The sequence below is a fragment of the Oncorhynchus mykiss genome, chromosome 11, assembly GCF_013265735.2.
Source record: "Oncorhynchus mykiss isolate Arlee chromosome 11, USDA_OmykA_1.1, whole genome shotgun sequence".
Taxonomy (NCBI): Eukaryota; Metazoa; Chordata; class Actinopteri; order Salmoniformes; family Salmonidae; genus Oncorhynchus; species Oncorhynchus mykiss.
The window spans coordinates 19,357,139-19,375,810 of record NC_048575.1 but is presented as its reverse complement, the minus strand read 5'-3'; the positions used below and the strand labels follow the sequence as shown (position 1 = coordinate 19,375,810).

At 46.2% G+C, this 18,672-nt stretch overlaps 1 pseudogene; it reads left to right on the top strand.

Annotated features, from left to right (window-relative positions):
• The first annotated feature begins 1,578 nt into the window (after window positions 1-1,578).
• Window positions 1,579-7,249, top strand: LOC110536577 (annotated as a pseudogene).
• The last annotated feature ends 11,423 nt before the right edge of the window (window positions 7,250-18,672 follow it).

Genomic DNA, 18,672 nt, shown 5'->3' with positions numbered 1-18,672 from the left:
TCCTAGTAAAATTCCCTGTTTTAGGTCAGTTAGGATCACCACTTTATTTTAAGAATGTGAAATGTCAGAATAATAGTAGAGATAATGATTTATTTCAGTTTTATTTATTTCATCACATTCCCAGTGGGTCAGAAGTTTACACTCAATTAGTATTTGGTAGCATTGCCTTTAAATTGTTTAACTTGGGTCAAACGTTTTGGGTAGCCTTCCACAAGCTTCCCACAATAACTTGGGTGAATTTTGGCCCATTCCTCCTGACAGAGCTGGCGTAACTGAGTCAGGTTTGTAGGTCTCCTTGCTCGCACACGCTTTTTCAGTTCTGCCCACAAATTTTCTATAGGATTGAGGTCAGGGCGTTGTGATGGCCACTCCAATACCTTGACTTTGTTGTCCTTAAGCCATTTTGACACAACTTCAGAAGTATGCTTGGTGTCATTGTCCATTTGGAAGACCCATTTGCGACCAAGCTTTAACCTCCTGACTGATGTCTTGAGATGTTGCTTCAATATATCTACATAATTTTCCTCCCTCATGAAACCATCAAGTTTATGAAGTGCACCAGTCCCTCCTGCAGCAAAGCACCCCCACAATATGATGCTGCCACCCCCGTGCTTCACGGTTGGGATGGTGGCCAAAACGTTCTATTTTTGTTTCATCAGACAAGAGGACATTTCTCCAAAAGTACGATCTTTGTCCCCATGTGCAGTTGCAAACCGTAGTCTGGCTTCTTTATGGTGGTTTTGGAGCAGTGGCTTCTTCTTTGCTGAGTGGGTTATGTCGATATAGGACTTGTTTTACTGTGGATATATATACTTTTGAGCCTGTTTCCTCCCGCATCTTCACAAGGTCCTTTGCTGTTATACTTGCGTACTATTGTTTGTACAGATGAACGTGGTACCTTCAGGCATTTGGAAATTGCTCCCAAGGATGAACCAGACCTGTGGAGGTCTACAATTATTTTTCTGAGGACTTGGCTGATTTCTTTTGATTTTTCCATGATGTCAAGCAAAGAGGCACTGAGTTTGAAGGTAGGCCTTGAAATATATCTACAGGTACACCTCCAATTGACTCAAATTATGTAAATTAGCATATCAGAAGCTTATAAAGCCATAACATCATTTTCTGGAATTTTCCAAGCTGTTTAAAGGCAGTCAACTTAGTGTATGTAAACTTCTGACCCACTAGAATTGTGATACAGTGAAAAAAACTGTCTGGTAACAATTGTTGGAAAAATTACTTGTGTCATGCACAAAGTAGATGTCCTAACCGACTTGCCAAAACTATAGTTTGTTAACAATACATTTGTGGAGTGGTTGAAAATGAGTTTTAATGACTACAACCTAAGTGTATGTAAACTTCCGACTTCAACTGTACATAATGTCCTGAAATGCACTTTTCACATTCGTCTTCAGAGACATGCCATCATCCTATAAAGGCCTTCATGGGGAGGTTGTCTACTCAATGAAGGCTGAACTGAGCAGATCTACGGGATTACAAGCAAAGCCCAAGCTACTTTCAACTTTGTCTCAAACTGGGCTTCAACCCACTCCACGCCTGCTGATGCTCCAGGATGTCACCATGGGACTGAACCTCTCCTTCTACAACTGGATCCTGGACTTCCTAATGGGCCGGTCCCAGGTGGTAAGGGTAGGCAACAACACCTCTGGCTCGCTGAACCTCAACACACGGGCCCCTCAGGGGTGTGTGCTTAGCCCCCTCCTGTACTCCCTGTTCACCCACGACTGCATGGCCATGCACAACTCCATCACCATCATCAAGTTTGCTGACGACACAATGATGGTAGGCCTGTTTACAGACGGCAATGAGACAGCCTATATGGAAGTGATCAGAGACTTAGCAATGGGGTGCCAGTACAACAACCTCTCCCTCAACATCAGTAAGACCAAGGAGCTGATCGTGAGCTATAGGAGAAAGTGGGGAGAGCATTTCCCCATCCACATCGACAGGGCTGTAGTTGAGCGGGTCGAGAGCTTCAAGTTCCTTGGAATCCACATCACTTAGGTGTCATGGCTGGCCTATGAGGATCAGGTTACAGTGGATCCGCTCTACAGAGATATCTCTCCTGCAGAGGGGGAGAGAGTTGACGGTGGCGTTTTTATGGTGCCTAGTTTGGGTGTCTGGAATGTCTTTGTCTGGAATGTCTGGAATGTCTTTGAAGAGTTTACAACCCTGAAGTAAAACATCAAATAAATGGACTCTGGGACATATATTTCATCATCTGAATGGGTGGGAATAATGATGGATGGAATATGAAAATGTATGTTAATTTTACAATGTTATTAAAAGTTAAATGAAGACTTTATAACGAAAACATTGTAACTTGAAGAGTTTTCATAATGTGTATATGAGGTTTAGATACTTTACCTTGTGTAGAAAATATCCAGATTAAAGAGAATGTTTTTGTGACAATAAGACACCCCAGGGAACCCAGAGAGCTTGTCATAAAGACGGAAATGCCCCTTTTTACCTGAGGGTATAAAGCATGTGAGTTAAGAATTAACATACTAGAGTAGAAGACCAGGCGCTGCAGTCAAGGTCTACGATTAGTCACGACCTCGAAACGCAACACGAGGTTGAAGAAGACAAAGGAAACTCTTAAACTTCTAATGGCTGGGGGCAGTATTGAGTAGCTTGGATGAATAAGGTGCCCAGAGGTTCCCAGAGTAAACTGCCTGCTCCTCAGTCCCAGTTGCTAATATATGCATATTATTAGTATATTTTGATAGAAAACACTCTGAAGTTTCTAAAACTGTTTGAACGATGTCTGTGAGTATAACAGAACTCATATGGCAGGCAAAATCCTGAGAAAGAATCCAACCAGGAAGTGGGAAATCTGAGGTTGGTCGATTTTCAACTCAGCCCCTATTGAAGATACAGTAGACGCTTCTTGTCACGACTCCCGCCGAAGTTGGCTCCCCCGCCTGTTCGGGTGGTGCTCGGCGGTCGTCGTCACCGGCTTACTAGCCGCCACCGATCCCTTTTTCTTTTCGGTTAGTTTTGTCTCATTAGTTACACCTGTTCCTATTTTGCGTGTGCTTGATTTGCTTCCCTATTTAGCGTGTGGAACCCGCCCCTTTGTTGTGCGGGATTATTTTGATCTTCACGTTTGTGTCGTTGTTTTGGGTTGGTCAGTGGTCAGTGGTTTGCGTGTTTGGGCATTTACTTTTGGTGCCGCATTAAAGTGCATCTTTCCCCTGGACCTCTCTGCGCCTGATTCCTATCTACACACCTAGTCAGCCGTGACACTTCTACTATGAAGGGGGGCTGAATGAGAGGGGAATGAGTCAGAGGTCTGCCAGTAGTCACGCACTGGTCACGGGCATTTCACATGAGAGGTAGCTCCCGTTCCTTTGCTTTTCTGAAGACAAAGAAATTCTCCGGTTGGAGTATTATTGAACATTTATGTTAACAATCAATGTTACGGTTGAGTAGCTGTCTTAAGTACTGTATCTAAGAAGGTGAATTCAAGCAGGACCACCCGGTTATTCTCTTCAAGTCATCGTTTGTCTGCACTGCTCTCATTCCCACACTGGAATCATCTACACGGCTGATTAGCTGTCCCGAGAAGACCACTTACAGAATGAGTGCAAGGAAACAGACAACTAAGAGAAAGGACATTGTGACATCTTGTGGACAATCAGAGACTTACACCTGAGGACGAAAGAGCAGGCCATCCGAAGATATCCAACAGAGACCTTCACGTAAATACATGCATTACACTTCTTACCCATAAAAGCGGCAGTTCGGGGCAAGGTACTATGTATCCAAGTGTTGCTTTTCTCTCTTGCTTTCTCTCTCCTTATTTAAATCTCCTTGTGTAACACGTGTCATATTGTGTTGGTCCGCTAAGGACCTGTTGTCATTGTATTAAGTTCTAATCAATAACCTAGACTGTGTATCTTATGTTATCATTTAGCTTGTAAGTAAATAAATCAACTCAATTTGTGTGGTACGGAATGATTAGTGAGACCCGGGTTTGTGCAGATTTAAAGGATTATGAGATGTTCAGAATGACACTAATATGAGGAAATTATTGACTGCTATGATATTGAGATTCTGATATATTTTTGAGTTCATTCGGGAAACGGTAACTCATTAAACAAACTTTTCCCGTGGTGCCTGAAGTTACTAATGAGTTAGTAGTTAGGTGATTTAATTTAGTCACATAATTAAACACAGTTCATTATTCGATAAATAGCATGTCATAACATTAATGAGTCATGTCACAACAAAGCACTTAACATGGTCCACACCCACCCGCACAGTCGTGAAAAAGGAAGGCCAGTACCTCTTCCCCCTCAGGAGGCAGAAAAGATTTGGCCTGGGCCCTCGGATCCTCAAAGTTCTAAAGCTGCTACTTCATGAGCATCTTGACTGTCTGCACCACCACTTGGTATGGCAAATTCACCGCCCTTGACTGCAAAGCACTACAAAGGGTGGTACGGATAGCCCAGTACATTACTGGGGCCGAGCTCCCTGCCATCCAGGACCTCTTTATCAGGCGGTTTCATAGGAAGGCCTGAAATTGCCAAAGACTCCCGACACCCAAACCATAGACTGTTCACTCTTCTACCATTTAGCAAACGGTACCGGAGCATCGGCTCTCGGACCAACAGACTCCACCCCCAAGCCATAAGACTGCTAAATAGCCAGACAGTTAAATAGTCAATTAATGGTACCCAGACTATCTACACTGACCCTGCGCACACACACTATAACAACACTCCCACACACATTAGTGGTTATTGTAGTGTTGCTTATGTCAAACGTTCTTTCACACCTCGTTGATTTATGAGGGGGGCGGACTTTATTTATTTGTTGTTTTACCAGGTAAGTTGACTGAGAACACGTTCTCATTTGCAGCAATGACCTGGGGCATAGTTACGGGGAGAGGAGGGGGATGAATGAGCCAATTGTAAACTCGGGATTATTAGGTGATCGTGATGGTTTGAGGGACAGATTGGGAATTTAGCCAGGACACCGGGGTTAACACTCCTACGATAAGTGCCATGGGATCTTTAATGACCTCAAAGTCAAGACACCCGTTTAACGTCCCATCCGAAAGACGGCACCCTACACAGGGCATTGTCCCCTGGGGTATTGGATTTTTTTTTTTAGACCAGAGGAAAGCGTGCCTCCTGCTGGCCCTCCAACACCACTTCCAGCAGCATCTGGTCTCCCATCCGGACTGACCAGAACCAACCCTGCTTAGCTTCAGAAGCAAGCCAGCAGTGGTATGCAGGGTGGTATGCTGCTGGCATAACTTTAAACTAGGATGTGAAAACCACACCCATGTGACTTCACACCAGGGTGTAAATATCACCCCCGCCGTTCTGAGTGAAAATTGTCAAAGACTCCAGCCACCCCAGTCATGGACTGTTCTCCCTTCTACTACACGGCAAGCGGTGCCGGAGCGCCAAGTCTAGGTCCAAGAGGCTTCTTAACAGCTTCTACCCCCAAGCCATAAGACTCCTGAACCTCTAGTCAAATGGCTACCCAGACTATTCGAGGCTTGTAAGTAAGCATTTCACTGCAAGGTCTACCTACACCTGTTGTATTCGGCCCATGTGACTAATACAATTTTATTTGAGTGGCCGGGTCTTCACACTAGGCTTTGATACAGTATGTACGTACTTCCCAGTTCAAACCATGGTTGTCCAAGACTCACAGTTGGAGACACCTAAGGCTCGCTGCTCCCGGGTCTATACGGGAGCAGCGATAGGACAAGACTGTAACTACCAATTGGTTATCATGAAAAAGGGATAAAAAATGCTGAATATGAATACTATATGGCACTGTGGGAACGTAGTGAACTAAATATATTTTAACTCGTAAGTGAACTACATTTTGCAGTAGCTTGGTGATAGTTGAACTAAATTCAAACGTGTAGTGTTTTCAGTAGTTCATTACTTGTTTGCCATGTAGCTTACTACTGGAGCTACAAACAACTTTTTTGGCTAAATTTAAATATGGGTGAAGTAGGCAAGAACTTATTTTCTTTTTCAGGCATCCGACCTGCCAAATTCTCAATTGAAACATCGTTTTGTGTTCAATAGGATAAATTACACATTCTGTTAACCTCTGACTACAGAGTGATCTGTTCTTGCAATTAGTATTCTATGACATTTGGGATTATATTATAATTTTCCACAAAAGTTGAGTCAACACTTTTTTTATAAGCAGCTTTAGTTAAGTAAACTGTTTAACGTTTAGCATATATTAACTTCCAGTGATGTAATTGGTCAACTATATTTTCAGAGCAGTTTCCCCAACACTGCTATATGGCCACCAGTTACTATTCAGTTGTGATTGAATGGACCCCCAGGTCACATGCTCTTGTTTGAATGCATAAACCACCTTAAAGGAATGATGCATAGAAATTACTTACTTGTTTTTTCACTTTCAGATTCACAGATGGGACAGCCACAGTGATTTCATCCATGACCACAAAGAGTATTTTCCAATTGAAAATAAAGGCAAATTGGTTATTTATTGGTCCTTGGTTTACTTACACCTGTTGTATCAACTATACGTAACAAATAGGTCTAAAGTTTGATTAGAGTGTGGGAATGTGTCTGCTCTCTAGCGTGCACACAGCTGTCACCTGATGACGGTCCCATTCGAGAACCTCACCATCCACATCGGCGGGCGCGTGCGACTTGAACTCCCACACCTCTATGATAAAATCTTTAACCACCGCCGTCGAGGGTTCTGCTTTTGAGAATAACGACTTGTCAGAAATGGGATTCGATGTCACCATCCTAGCGGGAGATGAGAAACGCCATCGCATGGCGATAAGGTAGAACCCCAGAGTATACAGGATCAGACAGGAGGGAGAGATGCCCATTCTGGAGTGTCCAGATGAAAAGAGAAACTGGGCTCTGGACGGAGCTATACAAGTCACTCTGGATACAAGACACAGAAGACTTCATAGAGAAATGTGGCTACCATCAGAGCTCCCCAAGCTCCATCTTCTGTAAGTCTCTCTGCTCCATCCTGAAGCCCAACAGGAGGCTCACCTACATGGGCCAGACTCATCACCACCCAGTTCCCCTCAGAGGAAGGATGGAACATAACTAAAACCACCAGAGAGCTGACAGATGAGATACCTGACATACTAAAGGAGAAGTTTGGAAATTTGCTGGAATCTCCACTTATCCCAAAAGAAGAAGCTATCGCACCACCTCCATTATGTAAAAACGTTTTAATGTACAATTTTATAACATGACAATCAACAGGACACAAACTGTCAGTTTGATTTCATAAATACACTTTAAGATGTACAATGGTCACTGCATTAATTCAAGTCTTTTACATTTCAGACAACAGAGTGCGTCCAAAGTATTTACACATGTACAGTTCTCAGGTTGCACTTAACCAAAGCAAGGCATGAACACCACTGAGAGAACGAGAGAGGGAGGGAGAACACGAGAAGGGTCATTTCCAAAAGCCTTGACCTCACACAAACATGACTACTCTGGGATAGGGTTAGGGGGCGGGACAGAGCTGGCTCCCCTCGCCTTGCGTTCATAGTTGACAAGCCGCTGGCCAACCAGGTACCTGCAGGAAAGGCAGAGAGGGAACAGGGGAGATAAGAGTCATGTCACTTCAAAGTTTGTGTGTCAGCAGCTGATAAAGACCTTGAATAGTTAAATCAGGTGTGGTAGTGCTTGGCCGAAACAAAACCCTGCATACGCTGAAGCTCCCCAGGACCAGGGTTGTACTATCACTGAATGAACAGGCCAGATATGGAGATAAGGGTGGGTGGTTACTTGTCGTTCTTGATGTGTTCGTAAAGGCGTTTGAACTGTCGTATCTGGAAGGAGAGGATGCCGATGATGGACACCACCATCAGGAGGAACGGGTAGATCCTCCTCTGTATCAGAATCTGCATCTCTGGAGTCACACCTGATACACCAGGAGGGGTCCAGTGTTATTAGCAAGCACGAACGCACACACGCACACACGCACGCACGCACGCACACACACACACGCAAACACGACTGACCTACGGTAGGTACAACGCCAGCTGCTATGATGTAGGGGACACACAGGGACAGCAGCAGCACTGAGATGACAGGGGCAGCCAGCTTACGGATAATGAAATGGAGGTCGATGTTCCTGATGCCGTTAGCATACACCTGACAGGAGGAGAGGTGGCAATGTTACCCCTCACTGGTCACTTTACACAGTATCAAAAGGTTAAAAGCTATATTGATCATGTAGAGGGAGTGGACATGTCTCATTGGTTTCCACAGGTTCAATTACAGTCACAATGTAAGCTGGGTAAACAGTGTGAGATTGAGAATTCTAATTCTATTAGGTTAAGGCAGTGTTGTCTTTTTTAGGAACTCAGTCTGGCTTTCAGATTACTCTTAAATTGTAAATGGTAGAATGTCATTTTTAAATTGGGTTGTGCATCAACAGTTTTCCTTGTCATGTCAGTCTACCTTAGAGCTATTTATAACTTGTCAGAAATGCCCAGATCAACGAGACCATGTCAGCTAATGGTTTTTAGCCCATAGATTTTGTTCTAATGTTTGAGTCACTCAAATATCATATGAATAGACATGTCAAGATGTATAGAACTGCTTTAAAACAGCAAAATGTTCTCTGCACCCCATGACAAACTGTTTAGAATTGCAGAAAATAAGCTTTTTCTCTCTGCCAACAAGAGCGGTGTGAACAGTTTTAAGTCATGAACAGTGCTTGTGCCCATAGAAATAGATGTGGCACGGGATGTTCCCCAATGCTGGAAGGAACGCCAGGGTTAAGGAATAATGACGTGGTGTAAGGTAACACACCTGTTCTATGACAGACTTCAGCCACCACTGGGGACCCATGAGGGTGATGGCAGCGATGATTTTGGCATGGAGCACCCCCAGAGCCCAGTCCTACACACACACACACACACACACACAAAGTACAATGAGTTTTACGGTTTAAAATACACTGATCACTACTATTACATTCTAGCTCTCTTAACACACTCAGTACCTGCCAGGGGTAGAAGAGGGGTGTCTGGTCCAGAGGAACGCGTAGCGGAGCAACGATGACTAGCTCAAACAGCAGGCCCAGCAGTAGAGGAATAACACCTGCCACCAGCAATGCTACTACCAGGGTCTTCAGAATCTACACAAACCCACACAAGATGATCGGATGTTGAAATATTACATAAAGTATCTTGGCATGGACATCTCGGCCTTGGACACACAGCCACATAAAGGTATCCATCCAGCCACCTTCATAATGAGTACAGCCTACCATATCTTTGTCCACATACAGTTCCAGCAGAGAGTAGGTCTTACCATGAGAGTCCACTCCTGGACTTTGATCATGATGATGGTGCGTCCCTGGGGCATCCAGGCCAACAGCACGGTGGCACCGCGGATGGACAGCCAGCACACGTACAGACCACACGCTGCTGTATACAGCTCATGGATCTTAGAGATACCCGTCCAGAACGACATCAGCCAACGGCCCGCAAAAACTACAGTACACAGATAGGCTTCAGATACTTATGAAACAGATATACGGTGCATTGGGAAAGTATTCAGACCCCTTGACTTTTCACATTTTGTTACGTTACAGCCTTATTCTAAAATGGTATAAATGTGTTTTTTTCCCTCATCAATCTACACGCAATACTCAGTACTTTGTTGAAGTACATTTGGCAGCGATTACAGCCTCGAGTCTTCTTGGGTATGATGCTACAAGCTTGGTACACCTGTATGAGGAGTTTCTCCCATTCTTCTCTGCAGATCCTCTCAAGCTCTGTCAGGTTGGATGTGGAACGTCGCTGCACAGCTATTTTCAGGTCTCTCCAGAGATGTCCTTATCGGTTTCAAGTCTGGGCTCTGGCTAGGCCACTCAAGGACATTCAGAGACTTGTCCCGAAGACACTCCTGCGCTGTCTTGGCTGTGTGCTTAGGGTCGTTGTCCTGTTGGAAGGTGAACCTTCGCCCCAGTCTGAGGTCCTGAGTGCTCTGGAGGAGGTTTTCATCAAGGATCTCTCTGTACTTTGCTCCGTTCATCTTTGTCTTGATCCTCACTAGTCTTCCAGTCTCTGCCACTGAAAAACATCCCCACAGCACGATGCTGCCACCACCATGCTTTACCGTACGGATGGTGTCAGGTTTCCTCCAGAGGTGACGCTTGGCATTCAGGCCAAAGAGTTCAACATTGGTTTCATCAGAACAGAGAATCTTGTTTCTCATGGTCTGAGAATCTTTAGGTGGTTTTTGGCAAAACTCCAAGCGGGCTGTCATGTGCCTTTTACTGAGGAGTGGCTTCAGTCTGGCCACTCTACCATAAATGCCTGATTGGTAGCATGCTGCAGAGATGGGAGAACTTTCCAGGAGGACAACCATCTCCACAGAGGAACTCTAGAGCTCTGTCAGAGTGACCATCGGGTTCTTGGTCACCTCTCTGACCAAGGCCCTTCTCCCTCGATTGTTCACTTTGGCTGGGCAGCCAGCTCTACAAAGTCTTGGTGTTCTTCAATGTTGCAGAAATGTTTTGGTACGCTTCCCCAGATCTGTGCCTCGACACAATCCTGTCTTGGAGGTCTATGGACAATTCCTTCGACCTCATAGCTTGGTTTTTGCTCTGACATGCACTGTCAACTGTGGGACCTTATAGACAGGTGTGTGCTTTTCCAAATCATGTCCAATCAATTTAAATTTACCACAGGTGGACTCTAATCAAGTTGTAGAAACATCTCAAGGATGATCCATGGAAACAGGATGCACCTAAGCTCAATTTCAAGTCTCATAGCAAAGGGTCTGAATACTTATGTAAATAAGGTATCTTTTTTTCCATTTGTAATACAATCGCTAACATTTCTAAAAAACTGTTTTTGCTTTCTCATTATGGGGTAGTGTGTGTAGATTGATGGGGAGGAAAATGTTTTAATACATTTTAGAATAAGGCTGTAATGTAACAAAATGTTCTAGACATTCAGGGTAGAAAAAAGGTATACAATACATTTCCTAGCTCGAGATTAATCAATTATACTAATTTTATTTAAATTAAGAAACATGTCAAGTGTGGCAGCTAGCCTAGTGGTTAGGAGCGTTGGGCCAGTAACCGAAAGGTTGCTGGTTCGAATCCCCGAGCTGACTAGGTGAATAATATGTCTATGTGCCCCTGAGCAAGGCACTTATCCCTAATTGCTCCTGTAAGTCGCTTTGGATAAGAGCTTCTGCTAAAAATGAATCAATAAATAATGGAGTGTGTTCATGACCATGTCTCACCTGGTAACGTCAGACACACCAGGCTGGCCACCAGCAGAGTGACACACATAAAGCCTATCAGCAAGACGATCTACAGACAGGAGGAAAGAGACAAATTATAGGGGGGGGGGGGGGGGACTTTTCCTGAAGTGGTAGGGCTGGAAGCCTCTAGGTCCACCTGCTGTAATGTGTAGTGTAACTCACCCTAAAGGGGAAGCGTAGAGGGCGTTGGTAGGGTTGGAAGCCTATAGGTCCACCCTGCTGTAATATGGCCTGATGGGCTGCATGAAGCCCCTCCCCTACAACATGGGCGGGGTTGTTGTTATGGTGACCTGGAGCAGGGTTGTTGTTGTTGTTGACAGGCTGATTGGCCTCATTGTCTTCCTGTTCACCCAGCAGGTAAGAGTGGAGGTCTCTTGAAGGGGGGAGGGAGGAGGACAAGAGAGGGAAATGAGGAGAGGGGTAGGAGTGGGGGGGGGGGGGGGGGGGTAGAGAGAGTTAATAAATATATACTATACTGTTTGGGAGTGTGTGTATATATGCAGTGCAGGGATCATCAACTAGATTCCGCCGCTGGCCGATTCTTTCTTGAGCGGATGGTCAGGGTGCCAGAACATGTAGACTGCAAATTGACCACAAGACGCCCAAACAGACAAAATATTTTACTAAAACATTATTTCAAACCTTACATTTGTATATGGTCACGGTGCCTTCGGAAAGTATTCAGACCCATTGACTTTTTCCACATTTTGTTACAGCCATATTCTAAAATGTATTATTATTATTTTAAATGTCCGCATCAATCTACACACGATACCCCATAATGACAAAGCAAAACCGGTTTAGGCATTTTTGCTAATTAGTCAAATAAAAAAACAGAAATATCACTTTAACATAAGTATTCAGACCCTTTACACAGTACTTTATTGAAGCACCTTTGGCAGAAATTTGTTTTCATACATACAAACCATCGGCAGGCCAACAAGTTCAATCTTGATTTTATCAGACCAGAGAATCTTGTTTCTCATGTTCTGAGAGTCTTTAGGTTCCTTTTGGCAAACTCCAAGCGGGCTGTCATGTGCCTGTTACTGAGGAGTGGCTTCAGTCTGGCCACTCTACCATAAAGGTCTGATTGGTGGAGTGCTGCAGAGATGGTTGTCCTTCTTGAAGGTTCTCCCATCTCCACAGAGGAACCCTAGAGATCTGTCAGAGTGACCATCGGGCAGTGGTGTAAAAAGTACACAATTATGACATACTTGAGTAAAAGTAAAGATACCTTAATAGAAAGTCACCCAGTAAAATACTACTTGAGTAAAATTCTAAAAGTATTTGGTTTTAAATATAATTAAGTATCAAAAGTAAAAGTATGAATAATTTCTTAAATTCCTTATATTAAGCAAACCAGTAGGCACAATCTTTTATTTTATTTACAGATAGCCAGAGGCACACTCAACCACTCAGACATAATTTACAAACAAAGCACGTGTTTAGTGTGTCAGATCAGAGGCAGTAGGGATGACCAGGAATGTTCTCTTGATAAGTGTGTGAATTGGACAATTTTCCTGTCCTGCTGGGCATTAAAAATGTAACGAGTACTTTTGGGTATCAGGGAAAATGTATGGAGTAAAAAGTACATAATTTTAATTAGGAATGTAGTAGAGTAAAAGTAAAAAAGTTGTCCAAAATATTAATAGTAAAGTAAAGTACAGATATCCCAAAAAACTACTTAAGTAGTACTTTATTTTTTACTAAAGTACTTAGTAAAAATTGGGTTCTGGAAAGTTCTCCCATCTCCACAGAGGAACTCTAGAGCTCTGTCAGAGTGACCATCAGGTTCTTGGTCACCTCCCTGACCAAGGCCCTTCTCCCCAGATTGCTCAGTTTGGCCGAGGCGGTCAGCTCTAGGAAGAGTCTTGGTGGTTCTAAACTTCTTCCACTTAAGAATGATGGAAGCTACTGTGTTCTTGGGGACCTTCAATGCTGCAGAAATGTTTTGGTACCCTTCCCCAGATCTGTGCCTCGACACAATCCTGTCCCGGAGCTCTACGGACAATTCCTTCGACCTCATGGTTTGGTTTTTGCTCTGACATGCACTGTCAACTGTGGGACCTTATATAGACAGGTGTGTGCCTTTCCAAATCATGTCCAATCAATTGATGTTACCACAGGTGGAATACAATCAAGTTGTAGAAACATCTCTCAAGGATGATCAATGGAAACAGGATGCACCTGAGCTCAATTGAGTCTCATAGCAAAGAGTCTGAATACTTAAGTGAATAATATATTTTTTATTTTGAAAAATCTGTTTTCACTTTGTCATTATGAGGTATTGTGTTTAGATTGTTTAGGATTAAAAAAAGGTCATCCAGAATAAGGCTGTAACGTAACAAATGTGGAAAAAGTCAAGGGGTCTGAATACTTTCCGAAGGCACAGTATATCTCTCTATTACGTGTGGGAATACTTTGGAACCAATTTCCTGGTATTTTACATTCTTCAATGTCCAACAATATATTTTTGCAATTATATAAAATCACTGCCAGTTGGGATACCCTGAAGTAGTGTCTAAGTGTCTATAGAAGTATGTATAGAATTACAGTAGGTACCCTGAAGTAGTGTCTAAATGTGTATAGAAGTATGTATAGAATTACAGTAGGTACCCTGAAGTAGTGTCTAAGTGTGTATAGACTTACAGTAGGTATCCAGCACTAACAGTCCAGGTCCTGACCAGACCTTTGAGCCACTGCCGTGTGTGACCCTGTTCTAGGAGAGCTGGCAGAACCACCTGCAGCAGCAACAGCTCTAGAGAGAGCTCACTGACTGGGGCATCACTGGAGAGAGAGAGAGAGAGAGAGAGCGCTCACTGACTGGGGCATCACTGGAGAGAGAGAGAGAGCGCTCACTGACTGGGGCATCACTGGAGAGAGAGAGAGAGAGAGAGAGAGCTCACTGACTGGGGCATCACTGGAGAGAGCTCACTGACTGGGGCATCACTGGAGAGAGAGAGAGAGAGAGAGAGAGAGCTCACTGACTGGGGCATCACTGGAGAGAGAGAGAGAGAGAGAGAGAGCGCTCACTGACTGGGGCATCACTGGAGAGAGAGAGAGAGAGAGAGAGAGAGCGCTCACTGACTGGGGCATCACTGGAGAGAGAGAGAGAGAGAGAGAGCTCACTGACTGGGGCATCACTGGAGAGAGCTCACTGACTGGGGCATCACTGGAGAGAGAGAGAGAGAGAGAGAGAGAGCTCACTGACTGGGGCATCACTGGAGAGAGAGAGAGAGCTCACTGACTGGGGCATCACTGGAGAGAGAGAGAGAGAGAGAAAGAGCTCACTGACTGGGGCATCACTGGAGAGAGAGAGAGAGAGAGAGAGAAAGAGCTCACTGACTGGGGCATCACTGGAGAGAGAGAGAGAGCTCACTGACTGGGGCATCACTGGAGAGAGAGAGAGAGAGAGAGAAAGAGCTCACTGACTGGGGCATCACTGGAGAGAGAGAGAGAGAGAGAGAGAAAGAGCTCACTGACTGGGGCATCACTGGAGAGAGAGAGAGAGAGAGAGAGAGAGAGAGAGAAAGAGCTCACTGACTGGGGCATCACTGGAGAGAGAGAGAGAGAGAGAGAGAGAGAAAGAGCTCACTGACTGGGGCATCACTGGAGAGAGAGAGAGAGAAAGAGCTCACTGACTGGGGCATCACTGGAGAGAGAGAGAGAAAGAGCTCACTGACTGGGGCATCACTGGAGAGAGAGAGAGAGAGAGAGAGAGAGAGAGAGAGAGAGCTCACTGACTGGGGCATCACTGGAGCGCGAGAGCGCGAGAGAGAGAGAGGACAGAGGAGGGGGGAGAGAAAGGAGAGGAGGATAGAGGAAGGAGACGGGAGGGTGTTAGGAAACACTTGCATCCAAATTCAACACTTATACACACTGCAGCTCTCCAGGTCCAGGGGTGGCAACCACTACTGGCCACAGTTGAGCCACGTAGGTGTACCTGTAGAGGAGGGCGTTGTAGGGGAGGGAGGAGTGTACCTGTAGAGGAGGACGTTGTAGGGGAGGAAGGAGTGTACCTGTAGAGGAGGACATTGTAGGGGAGGAAGGAGTGTACCTGTAGAGGAGGACGTTGTAGGGGAGGAAGGAGTGTACCTGTAGAGGAGGGCGTTGTAGGGGAGGAAGGAGTGTACCTGTAGAGGAGGGCGTTGTAGGGGAGGAAGGAGTGTACCTGTAGAGGAGGACGTTGTAGGGGAGGAAGGAGTGTACCTGTAGAGGAGGACATTGTAGGGGAGGAAGGAGTGTACCTGTAGAGGAGGACGTTGTAGGGGAGGAAGGAGTGTACCTGTAGAGGAGGACGTTGTAAGGGAGGAAGGAGTGTACCTGTAGAGGAGGGCGTTGTAGGGGAGGAAGGAGTGTACCTGTAGAGGAGGACGTTGTAGGGGAGGAAGGAGTGTACCTGTAGAGGAGGACGTTGTAGGGGAGGAAGGAGTGTACCTGTAGAGGAGGGCGTTGTAGGGGAGGAAGGAGTGTACCTGTAGAGGAGGACGTTGTAGGGGAGGAAGGCAGGGAGGAAGACCTTTATCATCCTGATGGGCAGCCACAGCATTAGGAGGACGATAGAACCAAACACCACCTAGGGGGACAAGAGGAGAGATTAAACACACCTTTAATGATCGGCACATAATCAAAGCAGACCCAGAGCTGGAATGGAACTACTCGCTAGGAACAATGTAGGTCTGAAATGTAGTACACACCAAGTGCTGATCTCAATGTATTGTATCACAGACATGATGAACCTGCGGATGTGTCTGTAGATGTACGTACCACAGACATGATGAACCTGCGGATGTGTCTGTAGATGTACGTACCACAGACATGATGAACCTGCGGATGTGTCTGTAGATGTACGTACCACAGACAGGATGAACCTGCGGATGTGTCTGTAGATGTACGTACCACAGACAGGATGAACCTGCGGATGTGTCTGTAGATGTACGTACCACAGACAGGATGAACCTGCGGATGTGTCTGTAGATGTACGTACCACAGACAGGATGAACCTGCGGATGTGTCTGTAGATGTACGTACCACAGACAGGATGAACCTGCGGATGTGTCTGTAGATGTACGTACCACAGACAGGATGAACCTGCGGATGTGTCTGTAGATGTACGTACCACAGACAGGATGAACCTGCGGATGTGTCTGTAGATGTACGTACCACAGACAGGATGAACCTGCGGATGTGTCTGTAGATGTACGTGCCACAGACAGGATGAACCTGCGGATGTGTCTGTAGATGTACGTACCACAGACAGGATGAACCTGCGGATGTGTCTGTAGATGTACGTACCAGACAGGATGAACCTGCGGATGTGTCTGTAGATGTATGTACCACAGACAGGATGAACCTGCGGATGTGTCTGTAGATGTACGTACCACAGACATGATGAACCTGCGGATGTGTCTGTAGATGTACGTACCAGACAGGATGAACCTGCGGATGTGTCTGTAGATGTATGTACCACAGACAGGATGAACCTGCGGATGTGTCTGTAGATGTACATGCCACAGACAGGATGAACCTGCGGATGTGTCTGTAGATGTACGTACCACAGACAGGATGAACCTGCGGATGTGTCTGTAGATAGGTAGGTGGATCATCTCCTGGACTGGGTTGAAGTCTGGATCGTTCAGGTTTCTCAGAAACCACAGGACCCCAGGCCTCAGCACCTGACCCAACACAGCAGCTCATCAACACACTAACAATGCAGTCAATAAGAAGGTCTCCAATGTCACCCTATATAGTGCACTACTTTATTTTTATAATAATAAATGTTTTAAGGGGTTTTATGTATTTTATTAAGATAGGATAGTGACGAGGAGACAGGAAAGTTAGGAGAGTTTGCGAGTCAGAAGGGCAAGACTCGGATTCCAACCAATGCCTGAATCTGTTAGCGCTAGGCTGTACGGTCCACAGAACTAACCCTATGGGCCCTGGTCAAAAGTACCACACTATGAAAGGGGAAAGGGTGTCATTTGGGTCTCAGCATAAGTGTGAGCCCTGTCCCCTACCTCTCTCAGTAGGAGGATGAAGGATGCGAAGTAGAAGACGTAGACCATTCCCACCAGCCAGTGGAGGAACATGGTGGTGCCTGGAGCAGATTTAAAACTCAGCTCTCTGTCCTTTAGAGACGCATCAAACATCTCCTGCAGAACAGATGGAAGAGAAATGTGTTTTTATTTAAGAAAGCAGGGAGGAGAGATAGAGCAATGTTTGATGATAAAAAGGGAAAGAGGTAGAGAGAGACATGGGGGGGAGAGAGAGGTAGAGAGAGACATGGGGGGGAGAGAGAGGTAGAGAGAGACAGGGGGGAAGAGAGGTAGAGAGAGACAGGGGGGGATAGAGGTAGAGAGAGACAGGGGGGGAGAGAGGTAGAGAGAGACAGGGGGGGAGAGAGGTAGAGAGAGACAGGGGGGGAGAGAGGTAGAGAGAGACAGGGGGGGCGAGAGGTAGAGAGAGACAGGGGGGGCGAGAGGTAGAGAGAGACAGGGGGGGAGAGAGGTAGAGAGAGACAGGGGGGGAGAGAGGTAGAGAGAGACAGGGGGGGAGAGAGGTAGAGAGAGACAGGGGGGGAGAGAGGTAGAGAGAGACAGGGGGGGAGAGAGGTAGAGAGAGACAGGGGGGGAGAGAGGTAGAGAGAGACAGGGGGGAGAGAGGTAGAGAGAGACAGGGGGGGAGAGGTAGAGAGAGACAGAGGGGGAGAGAGGTAGAGAGAGACAGAGGGGGAGAGAGGTAGAGAGAGACAGAGGGGGAGAGAGGTAGAGAGAGACAGAGGGGGAGAGAGGTAGAGAGAGACAGAGGGGGAGAGAGGTAGAGAGAGACAGGGGGGGAGAGCGGTAGAGAGAGACAGAGGGGGAGAGAGGTAGAGAGAGACAGAGGGGGAGAGAGGTAGAGAGAGACAGGGGGGAGAGAGCGGTAGAGAGAGACAGGGGGGAGAGAGCGGTAGAGAGAGACGGGGAGAGAGGTAGAGAGAGACAGGGGGAGAGAGGTAGAGAGAGACAGGGGGAGAGAGGTAGAGAGAGACAGGGGGAGAGAGGTAGAGAGAGACAGGGGGGGAGAGCGGTAGAGAGAGACAGGGGGGGAGAGCGGTAGAGAGAGACAGGGGGGGAGAGCGGTAGAGAGAGACAGGGGGGAGAGAGCGGTAGAGAGAGACAGGGAGAGAGGTAGAGAGAGACAGGGGGAGAGAGGTAGAGAGAGACAGGGGGAGAGAGGTAGAGAGAGACAGGGGGGAGAGAGGTAGAGAGAGACAGGGGGGAGAGCGGTAGAGCGAGACAGGGGGGGAGAGCGGTAGAGAGAGACAGGGGGGAGAGAGGTAGAGAGAGACAGGGGGGAGAGCGGTAGAGAGAGACAGGGGGGAGAGAGGTAGAGA